The 21,003-nt window shown below is 42.6% G+C and overlaps 1 protein-coding gene and 1 pseudogene across 3 annotated transcripts in view; both read right to left on the bottom strand.

Moving 5' to 3' along the window:
- Positions 1 to 21,003, bottom strand: part of TBCE (tubulin folding cofactor E) — a 622,247-nt gene that overhangs the window by 75,930 nt on the left and 525,314 nt on the right. Inside the window, exon 1 of one of the 3 annotated variants that reach the window (XM_078434211.2) lies at positions 16,083 to 16,159. The exons of 1 other annotated variant lie outside the window; for it this stretch is intronic. The gene's annotated coding sequence lies outside the window, so the exon portion shown is untranslated. Of the gene's footprint in view, positions 1 to 1,982; positions 2,003 to 16,082; positions 16,160 to 21,003 lie in introns of those variants that run through there. One more of the 3 variants, XM_078434209.2, reaches the window with a different exon arrangement.
- LOC132685496 (cell death regulator Aven pseudogene) lies at positions 8,456 to 12,477 on the bottom strand (annotated as a pseudogene).

Genomic DNA, 21,003 nt, shown 5'->3' with positions numbered 1-21,003 from the left:
AGAGACAGAGCATGAGTGGGAGGGGGCAGAGAGAGAGAGGGAAACACAGAATCGGAAGCAGGCTCCAGGCCTCAAGCTGTCAGCACAGAGTCCAACACAGGGCTCGAACTTGGGAATGGCAAGATTGTGACCTAGGCCGAAGTCGGACGCTTAACCAACTAAGTCACCCAGGTGCCCCTTTTCTTTTCTTTTTAAAGTTTACCTAACCATTTTGAAGGGAGAGAGAGAGAGAGAGAGAGAGAGAGAGAGAGATACAGAGAAAGAGACAGAGAGACAGACAGAGAGAGAGAGAGAGAGAGAGAGAGAGACGGAGGGAGGGAGGGGCAAGAGAGAAAGGGAGAGAATCCCAAGCAGGCTCCACACTGTCAGCGCAGAGCCCCAAGTGGAGCTCACACTCACAAACCATGAAATCATGACCTGAGCCCAAGTTGGATGCTTACCCAACTAAGCCACCCAGGTGCCCTTCTCACTTAACTTTTTAAATAGATGATACTCAAAAGAATAAAAGGGAATACACTAAAAGTTTCCCTTCCATTCCCGCTAGTCATTAGCTCTTTCCACTGGCAACAGTTTTATTGTATCTTATAGTATCTTCCACACACATTTTGTGCTTATACAAGCTGATATATTTTTTTCTTTCTTTCCACAAATGAGACCATGCTCTATATGGGGTTCTTTTTTTTTTTTTTTTTTTTAATTTTTTTTAACGTTTATTTATTTTTGAGACAGAGAGAGACAGAGCATGAACAGGGGAGGGTCAGAGAGAGGGAGACACAGATATGGGGTTCTATTCCTTACATTTTCATTTAATAATATAACCTGGAAATTTACCCACAGCCATGTCAGAAGCTTTTACATTTTTTATGGCTACACAGTATTTGCATAGATATACCATAATTTATATAACCCGTCTTCACAAACTGATGGACTTAGGTTACTTCCAAGTCTTTGCTATTATAAATAATACTGCAAAGATTAAACCTGCTCAATTATTTTTTATACCTGTGCAAAAATAACTGTAGCAAACAATCTCAAACTGGGTATTGCTGAATCAAAGGGGAAGAGCATTTTTAATGTCGAGAGCTAATAACAAATGTCCCTTTTTAGGAACTGCACCAATTCACAATCCTACCAGCACTGTATGCAAGTCCCAGTATCATCACAACGTTGCCCTTCGCAGAATAATTTTTGGTTACTTGTCAGTCTGATAAGTGAAATATACATTTTATTTACATTTCCTTTTATGAGGGAAGCTGAGCATCTATTCATTTTGATTCCCTTTTCTATGAATTACTTGTTCACATCCTTTACCCACTTTACTTATCTTTTTCTTAAGCTGTTTTTAAAAATATAAGCTGTTTTTAGGGGCGCCTGGGTGGCTCAGTCGGTTAAGCGTCCGACTTCGGCTCAGGTCACGATCTCACAGTCTGTGAGTTCGAGCCCCGCGTCAGGCTCTGGGCTGATGGCTCAGAGCCTGGAGCCTGCTTCTGATTCTGTGTCTCCCTCTCTCTCTGCCCCTCCCCCATTCATGCTCTGTCTCTCTCTGTCTCAAAAATAAATAAAAACGTTAAAAAAAATTAAAAAAAAAAATATAAGCTGTTTTCTGGATGTTCTTCACAATGAGATGACTACATAATTCCTCAAATTAAATACTTTGAAAAGAATTGCAAGGAAAGGGGCACCTCGGTGGCTCAGTTGGTTAGGCGGCCGACTTCGGCTCAGGTCATGAGCTCATGGTTCATGAGTTCGAGCCTCGCGTCGGGCTCTGTGCTGACAGCTCGGAGCCTGGAGCCTGCTTCAGAATCTGTGACTCCCCCTCTCTCTCCGTCCCCTCCCCAGCTCATGCTCTGTTTCTCAACTAATAAAGAAACATTAAAAAAAAAAATTTTTTTTAAAGAATTGCAAGGAAGGACACAAGCAGATAATTGTACAACCACATTCACGGCGCTATTATTCACAAATAGCCAAAAGATGGAACTAACCCCAATATCCGTTGATGGATGAATGGATCAACACAATGTGGTATATACATATAGTCAAATATTATTCAGCCTTAAAAAGAAAGGAAATTCTGTCACATGCTATAACATGGAGGAACCCTGGGAACATCATGCTAAGTGAAATAAGCCAGTAACAAAAGGACAAATACTGTATGATTCCATTTAAATGAAATACCTAGAGTAGCCAAATTCATAGAGAAAGTGGAATTGCGGTTGCCAATCGCTGTGCAAAGGGGGAAATAGTGTTAATGGCTACAGTGTTACAGTTTTGCAAGATGAAGAGTTCTGGAGACATATGAGTTAAGATTGCACAACAGTGTGAATGTACTTAACACTACTCAGTTGTACACCTAAAATTGTTAAGAGGGTCTGGGGCACCTGGCTCGCTCAGTCTGTGGAGAATGAGACTCGTGGTCTCAGGGTTGTGAGTTTGAGCCCCATGCTGGGTGTAGAGATTACTTATGCTCTGTCTCTCTCTGTCTCAAAAATAAATAAATGTTTGGGGCACCTGGGTGGCGCAGTCGGTTAAGCGTCCGACTTCAGCCAGGTCACGATCTCACGGTCCGTGAGTTCGAGCCCCGCGTCGGGCTCTGGGCTGATGGCTCGGAGCCTGGAGCCTGTTTCCGATTCTGTGTCTCCCTCTCTCTCTGTCCCTCCCCCGTTCATGCTCTGTCTCTCTCTGTCCCAAAAATAAAATAAACGTTGAAAAAAAAAATAAATAAATAAATGTTTAAAAAAAAAAAAATCCTCAAGGGATGCCTGGGTAGTTCAGTCAGTTAAGTGTCTGACTCTTGATTTCAGCTCAGGTCATGATCTAGCAGTTCTTGAGTTTGAGCTCCATGTCGGGCTCCTTGGTGGCAGTGTGGAGCCTGCTTGGAAGTTTCTCTCTCCCTCTCTCTGCCCCTCCCTGCACACCCTCTCTCTCTCTCAAAATAAATAAATAAACTTTAAAAAACTGTTTTAAATATTTTTTAAAACTTGTCACGGCGCCTGGGTGGTTCAATCGGTTAAGCCTCTGACTTTGGCTCAGGTCATGATCTCATGGTACATGGGTTCGAGCCCTGCATCAGGCTCTGTGCTGACAGCTCAGAGCCTGGAGCCTGCTTTGGATTCTGTGTTTCCCTTTCTCTGCCCCTCCCCCGCTCATACTCTGTCTGTCTCTCTCTCTCTCTCTCAAAATAAAGACTAAAAAAAGGTGAACATAAGGGCAGGGAAGCAAAAATAATATAAAAACAGGGAGGGGGACAAAACATAAGAGACTCTTAAATATGGAGAACAAACAGAGGGTTAGTGGAGGGGTTGTGGGAGCGGGGGATGGGCCAAATGGGTAAGGGGCATTAAAGAATCCACCCCTGAAATCATTGTTACACTATATATGCTAACCAACTTGGATGTAAATTTAAAAAATAAACAAATAAAAAAGAATTTAAAATTTTTTTAAATAAATAAATAAAAATAAATTTAAAAATTTTTTAGTATTTTTCAAAAATTGTCAGGGCGCCTAGTGGTTCAGTCTTAAGGTTAAGCATCTGACTCTTGATTTCAGCTGGGGTCACGATCTCACCGTTCCCGATATGGAGCCCCACATCAGGATCTGTGCTTACAGTGCAGGGCCTGCTTGCAAGTGTCCCCCCTGCCCCCACTCTGTCCCTCCCCTGCTATCGCTCTCTCTCCAAATAAACTTAAAAAAAAAAAAAAAGTTAAGATGGTCAATGTTATCTGTATTTCAGAACAATTAAAAAAATAATATGAGGGGCACCTGGCTGGCTGAGCCCAATATTTCAAGTTTTAGAGAGCTCTGATTTGCTTCCACTTTAATTGGGACACTGAATCATTAAAATATGGTATTTCATGGGAATAGCCATATGCTTACCTCTTTGAAACTACACTACATATAATGCATCCTTCAACTGACCTCTTCATTAAGACAATTGTTTGGAGACTATAGATGCTGGCGAGGATATGGAGAAATGGGAACCCTCTTGTACTCTTGGTGGGAATGCAAACTCGTGCAGCTGCTCTGGAAAACAGTGTGGAAGTTCCTCAAAAAATTAAGAATAGACCTACCCTAGGACCCAGCAATAGCACTGCTAGGAATTTATCCAAGGGATACAGGAGTGCTGATGCATAGGGGCACTTGTACCCCAATGTTTATAGCAGCACTTTCAACAATAGCCAAATTATGGAAAGAGACTAAATGTCCATCGACTGATGAATGGATAAAGAAATTGTAGTTTATATACACAATGGAATACTACTTGGCAATGAGAAAGAATGAAATCTGGCCTTTGGTAGCAACGCGGATGGAACTGGAGAGTGTTACGCTAAGTGAAATAAGTCATACAGAGAAAGACAGATACCATATGTTTTCACTCTTATGTGGATCCAGAGAAACTTAACAGAAGACCATGGGGGAGGGGAAGGGGAAAAAAAGGTTAGAGAGGGAGCCAAACCATAAGAGACTCTTAAAAACTGAGAATAAACTGAGGATTGATGGGGGGTGGGAGAGGGGAAAGTGGGTGATGGGCATTGAGGAGGGCACCTGTTGGGATGAGCACTGGGTGTTGCATGGAAACCAATTTGACAATAAATTTCATATTTAAAAAAAAAAGACAATTGCTTGCAAGCGAAAAAAAAAGACAATTGTTTGCAAGCGTGTGTATAGAAGCTAACAGAAATAGCTGTATGCTTAACTCATTAAAAATACATTGTCTTTAAAAAAATGAAAAAAAAAAAGAATATGGTATTTCTTCTCCACTCTTCAAATTATACCTTCCTAATGCCCTAGGAAGCAGTTTGATTATATTCAACATTTTTTTCATTGAGAAGATTCAAAAATAGCTTCTTTTCCCAGAATCTTTGAGGCTCTTTCACTTCACTTATTTCTTCCTCCTTGTTGATGAGAATTCAAAACAAAGGAATCTTTCCTCTCATTTTGTTTCTGCCAAGGAACTTAACAATGGACCCTCCCCACTCCACACACAAATCAGGTCTTTTCCAGAGAAAAGAAGCCTCTAGCAGAATTTAAGACAGCTGAAATCTTTCATCATTTATCTGATTTTTGTGCTTCTTTTATAATCTGTATTAGGAGGATAACAACCTTATTCTCTTTACCAAATGATATACAGCATAATCGATAGATCTCTTCTACTCCTCAGTCCTAGCATTGTCCCTTGTGCTTTCTACCCTAATGTCACTACTCTTCGCGCCAAACAAATATGTATATCTTCCTGATATATACTCTTCAGCTCTCAAATCTTACATTGGATTGTTTTTAACAAAGACATGTATTTCCATTCCAATAATGAGCCCATCCCAGCAAATTTTAGTGATATTCACGGTATTGCAGGTATCCTCCTGGAACGGAAACTTGAGACCACACGTTCAGGTACTATGCTTTTGCTACAATTTCTCCCTGAAATCTTTTGGCTGTCTCCTCCATTACTTTGGTTATATATAACACTCTTTCTTCTCAACAGCATCCAATTTCCATAGTGTCAGGAGCAATTTTTCCCTCTTTATAGAATGTTAGTATCCATTCCTCTCAATCACACTTTCTTAATTCCTACTGGGAACTATTTTTCTCAATTCCTCTGAGAGGCAGACTACTTTAGAATGAGGCTGATCATTACCTGGGAAGACAAGAAAAGAAATGGCCTAGCATCTGAGTTATTATCTATGCTTATTAGGAATAAAAGATGAGAGGGAATATATCTTCAGTGGTTAAGTCATGACCACCAGAAACTCAGACTGAAGGTAGGTCAAGGTTAGTACCTGGCCTTGATGGTATTCAAGAAAACATACATGACTATCCCAAAAAGTGGGGACTGCACCATAATGGGACAGTGCAGGTGGATGTTCCTCAGAAACCCAAAGGTTGCATCTAGAAAGCTTGGCCAAAGAAATATAGTATAAGTCATGTAACTGGGATCAGGGGTAACTAACAAGAATAGAGTAAGACCTCACTCAACTCCAGGTAATTGGACCACTGGGCTGATTACCTGGACAGAGCCTAAGGGAGGTTTTTTTTACCCTAAATCCATAGACTCAAGGCATCTTCTAACTGAAATTCGGCATTTTCCAAAATTGTGCACATAGGCAAAAAAAAATAGTTGATTAGCAGCACCTGTGATCCCACATCTATCACATTACAGCTAGTATAGCTATCCCAAGATATATTTTATATGCATCACTATTTCAAAATTACAGCATTTATTAGACCTGCCGCTAGATTCTGTCATTTAAAATATTAATGAACACACATTACATTACAATTTTTAAGTATTTTGATAACTTTATTTCACATAACTGGATTCTCATCTAAAATCCTATATGTTTTTTTCCAACCTTTATTATTTATGTTTATTCCAATTTTACTAAATTCCAGTTAGTTAACATACAGCGTAAAATTAGTTTCAAGTGTAGAATTTGGTGATTCAGCACTTCTATACAACAGCCAGTGCTCATCATAACAAGTGCCCTCCTTAATTTCCCTCACCTATTTTACCCATCCCCCACCCACCTCCCTTCGCGTAACCATCAGTCTGTTCCCTGTAACTAACAGTCTGTTTTGGGTCACCTGGGTGGCTCAGTCAGTTAAGGGTCCAACTTCGGTTCAGGTCATTATCTCACGGTTCGTGAGTTAGAGCCCCGTGTCAGGCTCTGGGCTGACAGCATGGAGCCTGGAGCCTGCTTCAGGAGTCTGTGTCTCCCTCTCTCTGCCCCTCCCCTGTGCACTCTCTGTCTGTCTCTCTCTCAAAAATAAACAAACATTAAACAAAATTTTTTAAAGTCTATTTCTTGGTTTTCCTCTTTTCTTCTCCCTGTGTTTGCTTTGTTTCTTAAATTCCACACTAGCGAAATCATATGGTATGTCTTTCTTGGATTTATTTCACTCAGTGTAATACCCTCTATCCCTGTCCACATGGTTGCAAATGGCAAGATTTCATTCTTTTTTGTGGCTCAGTAATATTCCATTATATACATATACCACATCTTTTTTTTATCCATTCATCAGTTGATGAACTTTTGGGATCTTTACATAATTTGGCTATTGTTGATAATGCTGCTGTAAACATCAGGGTGCATGTATCCCTTCAAATTAGTGTTTTTGTACATTTTTGTATCCTTTGGGTAAATACCTCTTGGTGCAATTGCTGATCATAGAGTAGTTCTATTTTTAACGTTTTAAGGAACCTCCACACTATTTTCTACAGTGGCTGCACCAGTTTGTATTCCCACCAATAGTGAGAGTGTTCTCCTTTCTCTGCATCCTTGCCAACACCTGTTGTTTCCTATGTTGTTAATTTTAGCCGTTCTGCCAGATGTTAGGTGGTATCTCATTATAGTTTTGACTTGTATTTCCCCAGTGATGGGTAATGCTGAGCCTTTTTTTTCATGTGTCTGTTAGCCATCTGTATGTCTTCTTTGGAAAAATGTCTATTCATATCTTCTGCCCATTTCTTAACTGGATTATTTGTTTTTTGGGTGTTGAGTTTTATAAGTTCTTTATATGAAATCCTGTGTATTTTCTGTATTTAAAAACATTTTGGGGCACCTGGGTGGCTCAGTCGGTGAAGTGTCCGACTCCTGCTTTCGGCTCTGGTCATGGTGAGATCGAACCCCACATCGGGCTCCAGGCTGACAGTGTGGAGCCTGGTTGGGAGTCTCTCTCTCCTCTCTTTCTCTGCCCTTCCCCCCTCAAATAAAGAAACACTTTAAAAAAACATCCTAGGGTGTCTGGCTGGCTGAGTCTGTAGCATATTGTCAGCAACTCTTGATCTTAGGGTTGTGAGTTGACCCCCACATTAGGTATAGAGATTACCTAAAAATAAAATCTTTTTAAATTTTTTTACCTAAAAATAAAAAAAATTCTAAGGAGCTCACAGACTTTATCAGACTGCTAAAGGGGTCTTTATCCTAGATAAAGAATCAAAGAAAATTTGAGGACATGACAGGCATCAAAGTAAATTATTTAAACTAAATTACATAGCCCTTTACAAAACACTTTCATTTTCCTTATTCACAATATTCATTCAAAATTGCCGACAATTTCTTTAATTCTTCTAAAAAACCACTGGTTTGTTTGTGTTTTTTTCTTAATATATGTAGGCGTCATGCCCAGCATAGAGCCCAACATGGGGCTTGAACTCACACCCCTGAGATCAAGAAATGAGCTGTTACAGTACACTTCATTCAACTTCTCCAGTGATAGATGAAGAAACGTCAAGGGACTTTTTCCTTATACTAAAAGGCATGTGGCATCCTGGCCCTGGTATCCTCTGGTGACAGGAACGCAGACTGAAAGAAACAGTTCCACTAGTTTGTTCTGCATTCATTCCGTCTCACCTCAGTTTGTCTCTGAAATCCATGTTGCTAACATCGTGTGTTTGTTGTTAAAAATAAAAATATAAAAATAAAAAAATAATAATTAAAAAAAGAAATTAGCTGAGATCAAGAGTTGGATGCTCAATTGACTGAGCCACCCAGGTGCCCCCAACTGTGTTATTTTCTGAGTGGAAGAATCTTAACGTGGGAAAGGCATCTGAAGAGTTCCATCTATATTATCGAAATGGTTCTCACTTGTTTTCTGCCATTTTTAGCCCAGCATCTTCCCCTTGTGGGAAGTGTACTTTCTCTGCCTGGTGGGCTGTCACTCACCCACCAGAGGAGTGGACACATGGCCCAGGATGGCCAATATAGTGACTCCTCACCTCTATTTCCTTGCATATAGCAACTGGTCCATACGTGAAGACCCTAACCCAAGCAGAGCCAACCTTTTAGAAAATGACATGGGCTCTTGAAGACAGGATCCATCCCTCTCTTTCCCAAGACCTAAAACAAAAGGACCACTTAAACCTGGAATAACTGAGGGCACCTGGGTGGCTCAGTCGGTTAAGCATCTGATTTCAGCTCAGCTCATGATCCCACAGTTCATGAGTTCAAGTCCCCACATCAGGTGAGCCCTGCTTCTCTCTCTCTCCCTCTCTCTCTCTCTCTCTGCCCCTCGCTCACTTGTGCCCTCTCTCTCAAAAACAAAACAAAACCAAAAAACACTAGAAGAGCTGAGAAGTACTTCTGATACTATATGGAAAAAATTTGTGTGAAAATAAGGCCGCAAGGGAAAGTGGTGTTGATCCAACTATGCGTGAAGCCTTTCATTAGCCCAAATGAAACAGTAAGTTTTCTTTCGCTTACATCAGTTTGAGCTGAGTTTCTTTCTCCTGCAACTGTTAAGAATTCTGAAAAAATACACAAGAATTAAGATCATATGTGTTCCTATTTACTGTAATACGAACATTACATGCAGTCAGTCTGCTGGAAAGAAATTCGACCTCATCCACTACATGTTACCTATGGGACACTGGATAATTTAACCTCTGTGTGTCTCGGTTTCCTCATCTGTAAAATGTATACCAGGAGGACCTACTTCACAGGACTGTTGTGAGAATTAAATGAGTTTTTATGTGTAGAAGTGCTCACCATCAACAGTTGATAAACATTAGCCATTGGGGCACCCGGGTGCCTCAGTCAGTTAGGCATCCAACTCTTAATCTCGGCTCAGGTCACAATCTGATAGTTCTTGAGTTCGAGCCTCACATTGGGCTCTGCACTGATGGCACAGAACCTGCTTGGGATTCCGTCCCTCCTTCTCTTTGCCCCTCCCCTGCTTGCACTCTCCCTCTCAAAATAAATAAACTTTAAAAATAAATAATATACTGGGGCACCTGGGTGGCACAGTCAATTGAGCATCATCCGACTTCGGCTAGGGTCATGATCTCACGGTTCAAGGGTTCGAGCTCCATGTCGGGCTCTGTGCTGACAGCTCAGAGCCTGGAGCCTGCTTTGGATTCTGTGTCTCCTTTTCTCTTTGCCCTCATCCTCCCCACCCACTTACACTTGGTCTCTCTCTCAAAAATAAATAAAGCAGTTAAAAAAATAATAATAAATGTTAGCCATTAACATCTCTTAATCACTAAGACCCTTAACATCATAAATTAGATTCTATATTTAAAAAATTTTTTAACATTTATTTTTGAGAGAGACAGAGCATGAACAGGAGAGGGGCAGAGAGAGAGAAAGGGACACACAGAATCGAAAGCAGGTCCCAGGCTCTGAGCTGTCAGCACAGAGGCGCACACAGGGCTCAAACCCTCGAATCGCGAGATCATGACCTGAGCTGAAGTCGGACGCCCAACCAACTGAGCCACCAGGCACCCCTAGATTCTATATTTAGATAAGGAGAAAACACTCCATAAATTCAAAGAAATATATTACAAATTCAGAATAACAGTACCTGACATGGGGAAGTTTAATTGCAGTAGGCCCACACCGTTCACAGGTATGGATTCTATCTCATTTCCCACCTTCTTAAACCACCAAGAGATCCAAAAAGATATCTGATGCACAAAAGAAGAGGTAAAACGTACTGGCGCTTCGTGAATGAATGTTAGAAAAAAGATTTTTCAATATGACTTCCATTACCTTTCCAAATATATGTCCCTCAATCTTTGCCTGTGTTTATTCAAAATTGTACCAAAATAATCGGTGTGAGGTCTGAAGATCGTTCACACACTGACACCTACCGAGTAGAAAACTCAACATCAATGGGAGCCACACCTAACTGAGATTTTGGAGCTCCAAGTAGTGATCTTAGCTCAGACACTAACAAGCTGGGACTCCTTACGCTTATTAACCTGTTACAAAGAACACAAGGAGTTGAAAGACATGCTCTTAAAAGGAACTTATAGTCTAGCTGGGAGAGATAACCAACAGCAAAAAACTAAGACCTAAAATTAAAAGTGCAAGGACCAAATTCAGTGATGGAAGAGAACCATGTGGGTTAAGAGGGAGGGAAGGCTCCCTGTGGGAACCACGCCCTGAGGAAGCTGTCAGGAACGGACAGCAGAGAGTAAGGAAAACGAACTTTCTAGGTAGGGAAATGTAAGAGGGTTTCTTTGATTGGAGGTTCATGTTGAGACTAGATACAGAACTTGGGAATCCTTTAAACATTTAAGGGCAAAAATATCATCTGCTTTTAACTTACTACCCAAAATGTAACAATTTCCAAGTACGTAGCCCAATTTTTTTAATAAGCCCTACCCCCAACAAGGGGCTCAAACTGACCACCCCAAGATCAAGAGTCATATGCTCTACCGACTGAGCCAGCCAGGCACCCTGCTATTTAGCACAATTTTAAACAAACCCACCTGCTGTCTTCCCCCCCCCCCCCCGCCCCCCCATAGACCAGCGTTCCTTTATTTTGGCTAAACGCATGCCTTGTTGTCTGCTCCCATTCTGTCAGCAGCACCTGCTAGGCTGCAAACATCGAAAGGGAGGGGGCTGGAACCAAGAGCCGTAACGTCCGCTGCCCTCAAGGACTCTATTAGATTTAAGCCAGAGAACAAATGCAAGGAGCCTCTTAAATGTATGGTTTCAGAGGTCGCGGGACATAGAGGTAGGCCGTTTATTGGGGCAAGCGTGATGGCTCACACGGGCTTGAGGCATGCTTGTAAATCAGCTGTTCCGGAAGGACAGCCTTGAGCCTGCCCTTGCTGACAAGGCAACCAAAATCTGCTTCAGGGACTTTTTTTTCATTTTTCTTTTTGCTTTTTTTTTTTTTTAATGTTAGGAAATCACGGTGCCCAACCAGTCGTTCAGCTCTTCCTCGGTAACAGTGTTTGATGTACCTGGTTGCTCAGACTCCACGTTTTCTTCCATTGCAGGTGGTTCTGCAGGACCTTCTTTTTGGGCCACCTCCCCATCTGTCTCAGATTTTCGGCCCTGGGGTGTCTGGTCTGCTAAGATGTTCTCTCTTTTACAGGCACGTCTAAACTAAATGCCAGATCTCCTTCTTCCTCCGAGTGGTGTGTGGCTGACTGCAGTGGGGCAGCGGGTTCCTAAGAACCCTACAAGGATCCAGGCTTGGGCTACCCTTCCCCAGGTGCCTGAGGCAGCCAGCAGCAGATTTCAGCTCAGAGACGGATCCCTTTCCTCCAGGCCCCAAGGGCCCTTTTAAGTGCCTCCCCAGTCCCTTGGTTTCATCATTTCTCTTTGGTTTCACCTGAGGAAGCTCCAAAGGAAGGGTGGCCTGGACCGATTCGGCAGCAACATGGAGGTGGAGTAAGACAGGCAGTTCTCGAAGGGCTCGAACCAATGACTCACAGTCCACAGAAAATGAATTGTTTTGGACATAAAGCTTCACCACCCCACTCTTTCTCCTCAACAAACCGTTACTGTGAGAATGAGTCCCCTGCAGAGCTGAGAACACCAGAGTCTGGCCCTGTGGTTCTCCACTATCATTATCGACCTCTTTTTCAATATCTTAATATCCATCCCAGTTGGAAACTATCTTGCTTTTAGATCTCCGCATCACTGTCACCTTCAACAGGCACTCGGGCGCTGGGGCACCGGACTGCTCACCTCCCCAGAGCCCCAAGGAAACAGGCTGCTCTGAGCTCTGAGGTGCCACCAGCATCGGAGGCGGGCTGGGGGGGGGGGGGGGGGGGTGAAGGTGGGGAGGGGAGCACAGGATCCTTTTTAAAGAAGGTTTTTTAGTTGTGGTAAAATACACGTAACATAAAATTTATCACCGTAACCATTGTGTTTTAAGTTTATTTTGAGAGTGAGCCTGCAGGGGAGGGGCACAGAGAACGGGAGAGAGAATCCCACGCGGGCTCCGCACAGTCAGCGCACAGCCCAAGGGGCTGGAACTCACGAACCGTGAGAACGTGACCTGAGCCGCTTTCAAGTGTACGGTTCAGAGGCATTAGATATGCTAACACTGTTGTGCAACCAATTACCGAAACTTTTCTATCTAGCAAAACTGAGACTCTATACCCACTGAAGGACTCCCCATATCCCTCTCTCCCTAGCCCCTACCTTCTGTTTCCATGAACTTGCCCCTCTAGGTATCCAAGTGGAATCCAGCACTATTTGTCTTTTGGGACTGCCTTATTTCGCTCAGCATGTCTTGCTGTCCTTTTATGCCTCATGTCAAAGCCTGTCTCCAAGTTGTCCTCACGGTAGTTCCTTTGTCTTCACATACTGAACTGTCTCATGTAATTTTAAGCACGTCCTCCAAAAAGTTTTAAGCATTTCCTAAGAGGCTATAGGAGGCACATGTTCTCTCTGAAAGAGGCACATCTCCTCTCTAAAACATCAATGACTTACATCTACACCAAACCCACAATTTTTCTGACAAAACTGTATAAAAGAGAATTAATAACTTTGTGCCCTTTCTGTACACACTTTCAAAAATCAGCAAATCTTCCCGAATCATTCCTCCACAAATTCATCCCAGCCACTCCTAATAACTGGCAACCTATAACGTTTCTCCTTTCTGGTAGACCTTACTTACTTTCTGGGTCATATTCATTTCACACTGAATAATATGTCTACCTTATTATTTTTTAACGTACTCTCCATTAGAGACAATGCATTGTTGCATATTTCCCAACAAAAGGGTAAGGTAGGGAAAGTACCATAAACTTTTTAAATAAACTTTGAGGTGCTAAGCATACAACAAATATTCTACTAAAGTATATGATAAACTGACTTTAATCAATCAAAAAGAAAAAAACAAAACCACCAGAAAATGGTAACAACTCTAGTTTTATTGTTGAACATTCACATCTTACAAAAATAATTAAGAATTGAGATGATCCAAGAAGTCTGTTTAAATCCGTAACTTAAAGGTAAAAACAATATTGTTCTGCAGGGTTGAGATTCAATTAAGACTGGGATGCCTGGGTGGCTCAGTCGGTTAAGCATCTGACTTCAGCTCAGGTCATGATCTCACAGCCTGTAAGTTCAAGCCCCAGTCTGTGAGTTCAAGCCCGGTGTGGGACTCTGTGCTGACAGCTTGGGAGCCTGGAGCCTGCTACGGATTCTGTGTCTCCCTCTCTCTGCCCCTCCCCTGCTCACACTCTCTCAAAGATAAACATTAAAAAATTTCAATTAAGATTGAATTAGATTCAATCAAGTATTCATAGTGAAATTCAAAATTAAATTTAAAAGGTTAACCAGGGCACCTGGGTGGCTCAGTCAGTTAAGCATCCGACTTTGGCTCAGGTCATGATCTCAAGGTCTGAGACACAAGCCCCGCATTGGGCTCTGTGCCTACAGCTCAGAGCCTGGGGCCTGCTTTGGATTCTGTGTCTCCCTCTCTCTCTGCCCCTCCCCTGCTCATGCTCTGTCTCTCTCAAAAGTAAATGAACATTAAAAAATAATAAATAAAATAAATAAAAAATAATTCTTCCTTAAAAAAAAAAAAAAAGGTTAACTGGTATAAGAACAGAGTAATGTATCTTCCAAAGAAGTAGAAAATATGAAGAGAGAAAACACAACAAAATCCAATCTCAATCCAAAAAAAGTCAAGAAAGGAAGAGAAAAAAAGCACAGAAAGTACAAAGTATAAAATGGTAGAAAAGGTCCAAATCCATTCATTCAACTGTTATATTATGGGAAGCCTATTGAAAGCCAGATACTGTTTTAGGCACCAGGAATACAGCAGTAAACAAAACAAAAATATCTGCCCTCATGAAGCTTCTATCCTAGTGGGGGGAACATAGTAAGCCAGATAAATGAATAAACCACATGGCATGTCATGTAATGAATGGGAAGCACAACGACAAAGAGGGCAACGGAGATGTAAGGGAAGGATATGTCAGAGAAGACCTCACTGACAAGGTAAAATTCCAAAAACGAGAAGGGAGGTAAGGGTCTGAACCATATAGACAGACGGAGGGACTGGAGAGACTTCCAGGCAAAAGAACCCCAAGTGCAAATATCCTGAGGTTGGGATGTGCTTGAGGAGTCTTGAGAAGTAGCAAGAGAGATCAGAGGTAAAACAGGAGGGGATCATACAGGACTCTGGGGGTCACTCTACCAGCTTCGGCTTTTACTCTTGAATGAAATGGGCATTCTTTGGAGGATTTTTTTTTTTTCTTTTTCTGTTTCTTTTTTAAGTAGCCCTCACACCCAGTGGGGAGCCTGAACCCACCACTCTGAAATCAACACCTGAGCTGAGATCAAGAGTCGGAGGCTTAACAAATTGAGCCACCCGGGCACCCCAGTAGTCCATGGAGGATTTCTTAGAGGAGGGCAAAAATTTGATTTTTTTTTTTTTTTTTTTTTTTTTAGGAGGATCACTCTAGATGCTGTAATGAAAAAAGACTGAAAGAAGAAAAAGCAGATTAGTTAGGTGGCTATGCAGTAGTCTGGGTGAGAAGGGACTGGGAGTCCGGACAGATTCCGAAGGTGAAGTCCATACAATCTGCTGGCAGATCGTACGTGTGGTGTGTGAAAGAGATGAGTCATGGATGGCTCCAAAAGTTTGGGCCTGAACAAATGTCTCGGTAATGACAATGAATAAGTACAAAAACCTGCCTGTCAAAAGGCAGAGACTGTTGCCGTGGATTTTTAAAAATCCCCAGCGACAGCTGTTTCTAAAAGCATACAGAAAGGTTAAAACTAAAACGATGCTGAGACAAATATCAAATGACAGCGGCCTTGGCTAGGTTAATGTCAAACAAGTCTGCTCCCTTCATCTTTATCTCCCCCGTCTCTACCTTAACCGTCTGGCATTTGTGAACCCTGTCTTCCAACGAGACTGTTGTTTCTTTGGGGACAGGGATGTCGCACCCTCATGTGCACCCACCCACAACTCGGAACAGTCCGCAGTTGGTAGTAAACACTATTTCAAAATGTTAAATGTTCTCCACCTACCACACGTTATTCCTCCTCGTCCACAAATGTTAAATGATTCGGAACTTCAGGGCTGTTTCTCTAACCTGACCTATTTCACCTCGTCCAAAGTGATCCGCCAGTAAGGCTTCCCGGTAAAGGGATGGACGGCGCTGCCAGTGCGGCTTCCTGGCCCGCTCGCCGGCCCGGACTCCCTACAGCCGGCGCGCCTGGGTCTGGTCGAGGCGGCAGGGAGCAGGCAACGCCCGACTCCTGACCACCTAAGAAGTTTCTAGGAAAGGACTAAAGGACCGAAGCATTGCAGGGTGACGCACCGGCCACTGGCCGGCCACGAACGCTTGGCTCCCGCAGCCCCTCAGCCCCTCCGAAGCTCACCTGCAGGCAGAGAGCCCGGGGGGTCCGGACACCGACCCTCGCACGCGCCAGGCAGCAGCGGAGCTTCCGGTCCTGGCCGGAAGTGCTTCCTTAGGGAGACAGGAAGTCCCACCTCCGCTGGGTGGGCGGTGGCTGCTGGAGCTTAGGCGTGGCTATAGCGAGCCAGGGGCTTCGGAGTCGGAGGTTTGGCCCACCCACCCAAACCTGGGCAAGCTCCCCGCCCCTGTGCTGGCCCGGTGATTCCTCTAAACTCAGGACTGCAGAACAAGCCAATGAACGTACATGTTCCAGCCTACTTGTGATTCACTTCCATGTTTATTGAGAGTCTACCAAGTCGGAGGCGTGTGGTCACAGATAAGAAGATAGTGTTGATGCCTCAAAAACTAAGAGAATAATAATAATAATCAACCAGGTAAAATAGGCAGAATGAAAGTAAGTGCAATCATAGAAAAAGCAAATTCCATACGTTTGTTAATTTCTAAGCGTCAGGTTTCTATGTAATTAGCTCAGTGGTTTGTTATGAGGATCAAATGAGGTGACACAAATAAACATTGAGCAATGGGGTCTGGTACATGATTAAAGCACACATAGCTGTGGTGTTGGTATCATTGGTTGAAAATAAGAAGCCTTTATCCCCCCCCCCCCCCCCCCCCCCCCGCACAAGGGGAAATTGAATAACAACTGAGGGAGGTAGCATTCATGCTGACTGTTAAAGTTGAGAAGAATTTCAGTACATAGAGAGATATCCATTGTGAATCTGTAAACAACTGCTTTTGTTGATTAATGAAAGGACATGGGATGAAAAACCTTGCTCCCTAAAACAGAACTCTCAGAAGTTTGTTGTTTGAAATCCTATCAGTGAGAATGGAACATCCCTCTCCTGCCTGGCAGAGCTGAGCCATGTGGATCATTTTGGCACTTTTCCAGTCCAGGTATAGAGCTTCAAATAAGGGGTTTTCAGATACAACATTCCACGTTTATTTTAACTTTGTAGTTTTCAAGAGTTCCAGACCTTAGAGTCTGTTTCATAGCCCAGACCAGAGCCTGCTTAATTCTTACCTATACTGCACCCAATCCTATGCTATCACAGTCTCTTCCCCTGCCTCTGCCTTTTTTTTTTTTTTTTTTTTTTTTTTTTTTAAGTTAGACATCCTGCCCCTCTGCTGTGTGTGTGGTCTTACTTGTTTCAGCAACTAAATAAACCTTTGTTAGACTATAGGCTTGCTTTTGAATGAACCTTATCACTATTGTGAACAAGGTTCTTAGACTCATGAAAGTTGGAGGACACTTTTATTTTGTTTTTAAGGTTTATTTATCTTTGAGAGAGAGAGAGACCGAGAAAGAGAGCATGCAAGCAGGGGAGTGGGGGGGGGGGGGGGCGGGGGGAGATAGGGGATCTGAAGCAGGCTCTGTGATGTCAGTACAGAGCCCACGGTGGGGCTCAAACTCGAACCGTGAGATCATGACCTAAGCCTGACAGACACTTAACCCAGTCAGCCACCCAAGTGCCCAAAGAACTCCAAAGAATTCTTCTAGTCTCTTCTTCCTTCCGTAAAGTAAAGGAGTTCTTACTGCTTTGATTGCTCCCTCCGTGATTATCTATCTTTGCCTATCGTTCTTCTTGTGCTGCCTACTCTCTCTGTGTCTACATCTACTTTCTTGATTTTTGTTATTGGAAGGCTGACAACTATTTTAATACAGAAATCATTTGGAGTTATGGGGTAACTTGATAGAAGATCAAGGTCAGGTAAACCCACTAAATACCAGGAGACATATTTGATTTCATTAGTGTCTAAGTAGACAGCATGAAAGTTGAGTCTACACCCAGATATTTGGTCAAACACTCGTCTAGAAATTGCTGTGAAGGAGTGTTTTAGATGAGATAAACCGTTGAATCAGTACACTTTGGGCAAACCAGATTGCCTTCCATAATGTGGGTGGGCCTCATCCCATCACTTAGAAGGCCTTTAGAGAAAAAAGTCTGACCGCCTCAGAGGAAGAGAGAATTCTGCCTCCCTGGAAGCACATGGCCATGAAACAGGGAGAAAGTATCAAGGTTCTTACCACAAGAAAAAAGCAAGGAAATGATTTCTGGGTAGGTAAACAACATCAGGCATAGATTCAATTCGATATCTTCTCAAATCTCTCCAATGATACTATTTAAGGTTATGGTTTGTCTTATTTTAAGGTTTTCTGTGTTCCCTTAATTATTCCTGTCCCGTCTAAGTTAAATTTTTCTATATTTTCTTGTTTTCTTGTTGCTTCTTTTTTAACCTCGGTTTTCTCTGTTAATACAGCAGGTACTCCATAAATGTGGGAGTTTCCAGCTGTCCATTTATATTACAGAACGAGGCAGTAGAAACGCTAAATGGGAGCAAATGGGAGCTCAGCTCCTGTGATCAGGGCTGCCTGATGGTAAGTCTCATTGTCACGTGAATGGGAAGGGAACAGCCATCAAACTTCCGGAAGGCTCTCAAATGCCCAGTAGAAGAGTGTGGCTCTTTGACACCAGCATGTCTGCTAGTTGCCCAAATTCACCCCGGAAACTGACTTCTAGTTCTCTAGAGAAGATGTCTTCCTCTTTTGCTTGAGGACATATACCTGGCAATGATGATTTAGTTTCCCTACTGGCACAAGAAGGAGGTAGTGGCGGGGGGCGGGGGTTGTTCATCCTTTTGTTTACAGACCATCAATTAATTTCTGTTTTCATCCATATTTATCCCTTCAAACCTCTGTGTTGACAAGTATAGCACTGTTCCAGTTAGTTTCCTATTGCTGCTCTAACAGATTATCACAATCTTAGTGGCTTAAAACCACATATATTTATTATCTTACAGGTCTGAAGAAGTACAACACTTCTCACCGGGCTAAAAGCAAGGTGTCAGCAGGGCTGTGTTGCTATCTGGAGGCTCCAGGCAAGAATCTGTTTCCTTGCCTTTTCTGGTTTCTAGGGGCCACCTGTATTCCATGGCTCATGGTCCCCTTCCTTCATCTACACAGTCAGAAATGGTGGGTTGAGTCCATTCCACATCACTCTGACTTTGTTTGTAGTCTCACATTTTCTTTGACTCTCCCCTTCTGCCTCCTTCTTCCACTTAGAAAAATTCTTGAAATTACATTGGTCCACCTGGACCGTTCAGGATAATCTCCCTGTGTCAGGGTCATCTGATTAGCAACTTAATTTCGTCTGCAGCCTTCGTGCCCTTTGCTGTATACCTACCATATTTACAGTTCTGGGGATGGGGACAGGGACATCTTTGGTGGGGGCATTATTCTGCATATGGCTTTACTGAGCCTGTTGGATCCTGTGTCAGCCACAGCCACTTCTCTGCATATATTTAGCTATGGCTTTATCTGCACGGCTTTCATCAGTCAGTAATCTGCTGTCTGTATTCTGGAATCTCTCATCCACTAACAGAGCCCTTCCTTTTAAAAAAAAAAAAAATTAATGTTTATTTATTTTTGAGAAAGAGAGGGGGGAGAGAGAGAGAGAGAGAAAGTGCAAGCGGGAGAGGGGCAGAGAGAGAAGGAGACACAGAATCCAAAGCAGGCTCCAGGCTCTGAGCTGTCAGCACAGAGCCCGACGTAGGGCTCGAACTCACAAGCAGCCAGCCGTGAGATCATGACCTGAGCCAAAGTTGACTGAGGCACCTAACAGAGCCCTTACATTCTCAGTGTTATTTCGATATTTTTAGCCTCTTTATTTCTTTTACTTTCCTTGTAGTATTCTCCCAAACTGAAAAAAGAATGAACACTAGCAGAAAAATTCATCTCAGGCAGACTTGGGACCACTTTCCCAGCTTTTAGATTTAAGAGGCGCCTGAGGGCGTCTCATCTCCAAGCTTCCTAGACACTGTTGACAGCTTTATTGTTAAAGCTGACAAAGATCCTTCAAAGTCTGACATGTTTCTGCTTCCTTGCCATGGGAATGTTGCTATGAACATTTGTGTACGAGGTTTTGCGTGGATATTTTTTTTTGCATTTCCCTTGGGGTAGTGGATTGAATGTGTCCTCAAAAAATTCATGCGGAAGGGAGTGGGGATGTTACTGTCTGGTCCATCCTCTCTCGAGTCTTGCTCATCCCCAGGAACGTTACCCACAATCATGGGAACTTCTGGTTTTCGCTCCCTTCCCAGAATCTCTCCTCTCTTCTTTTCTCTTTGCCCTGAAAGTCACCGCTCCTTTTTTCCGTACCCTTCTTCCCGGACACCTAGACTGACCTCATCAACAGGCTCAGGTTTCAGGAAGATTAATTCAGAAAAGGAAGTATCTTGCAAGAAATTTATTTTAGTCTTAGAATCATAATACTTCCCAGAGGTGAAAAAGCGCAAAATGGCATGGGTACCTTTTTGGAAGTAAGGATGGAAAAAATAGAGGTGGAAGAACACAAGTATCTCACAAAAAGTATTTTGTTAATATCTGTATCTGTAAATATCTATATCTACGTCTATATGTCCTGATAGTATACAGTTTTGCTCCACTCAATCACAGAATGTGATTTAATCAACTTTTTTCTATTATAAATGCTGCTGCAATAAATATACTTTTATAGGGGCGCCTAGGTGGCTCAGTTGGTTAAGTGACCGACGTTGGCTCAGGTCATGATATCACAGTTCATGGGTTCAAGCCCTGCATCGGGCTCTGTGGTGACAGCTTGGAGCCTGGAGCCTGCTTTGGATTGTGTGCCTCCCTTCTCTCTCTGCCCCTCCCCTGCTTGTACTCCATCTCTCTCTCTCAAAACTAAAGAAAAACATTAAAAAAAAAAAAAAAAATATATATATATATATATATATATATACTTTTGTATACATTTTGTACATCTGAGGGAGTATATCTTAAGTATATAGTCCCTTCTCAAAATGTAAAACAAGGTCACCATATGAGTTAGCAATGCCACTTCTAGGATTTACCTGTCACTGTT

This window comes from Panthera onca, chromosome D2 (assembly GCF_046562875.1).
Source record: "Panthera onca isolate mPanOnc1 chromosome D2, mPanOnc1 haplotype 2, whole genome shotgun sequence".
NCBI lineage: Eukaryota > Metazoa > Chordata > Mammalia > Carnivora > Felidae > Panthera > Panthera onca.
The sequence above is the reverse complement of the archived record's forward strand: the minus strand, read 5'-3'. Positions and strand labels throughout refer to the sequence as shown.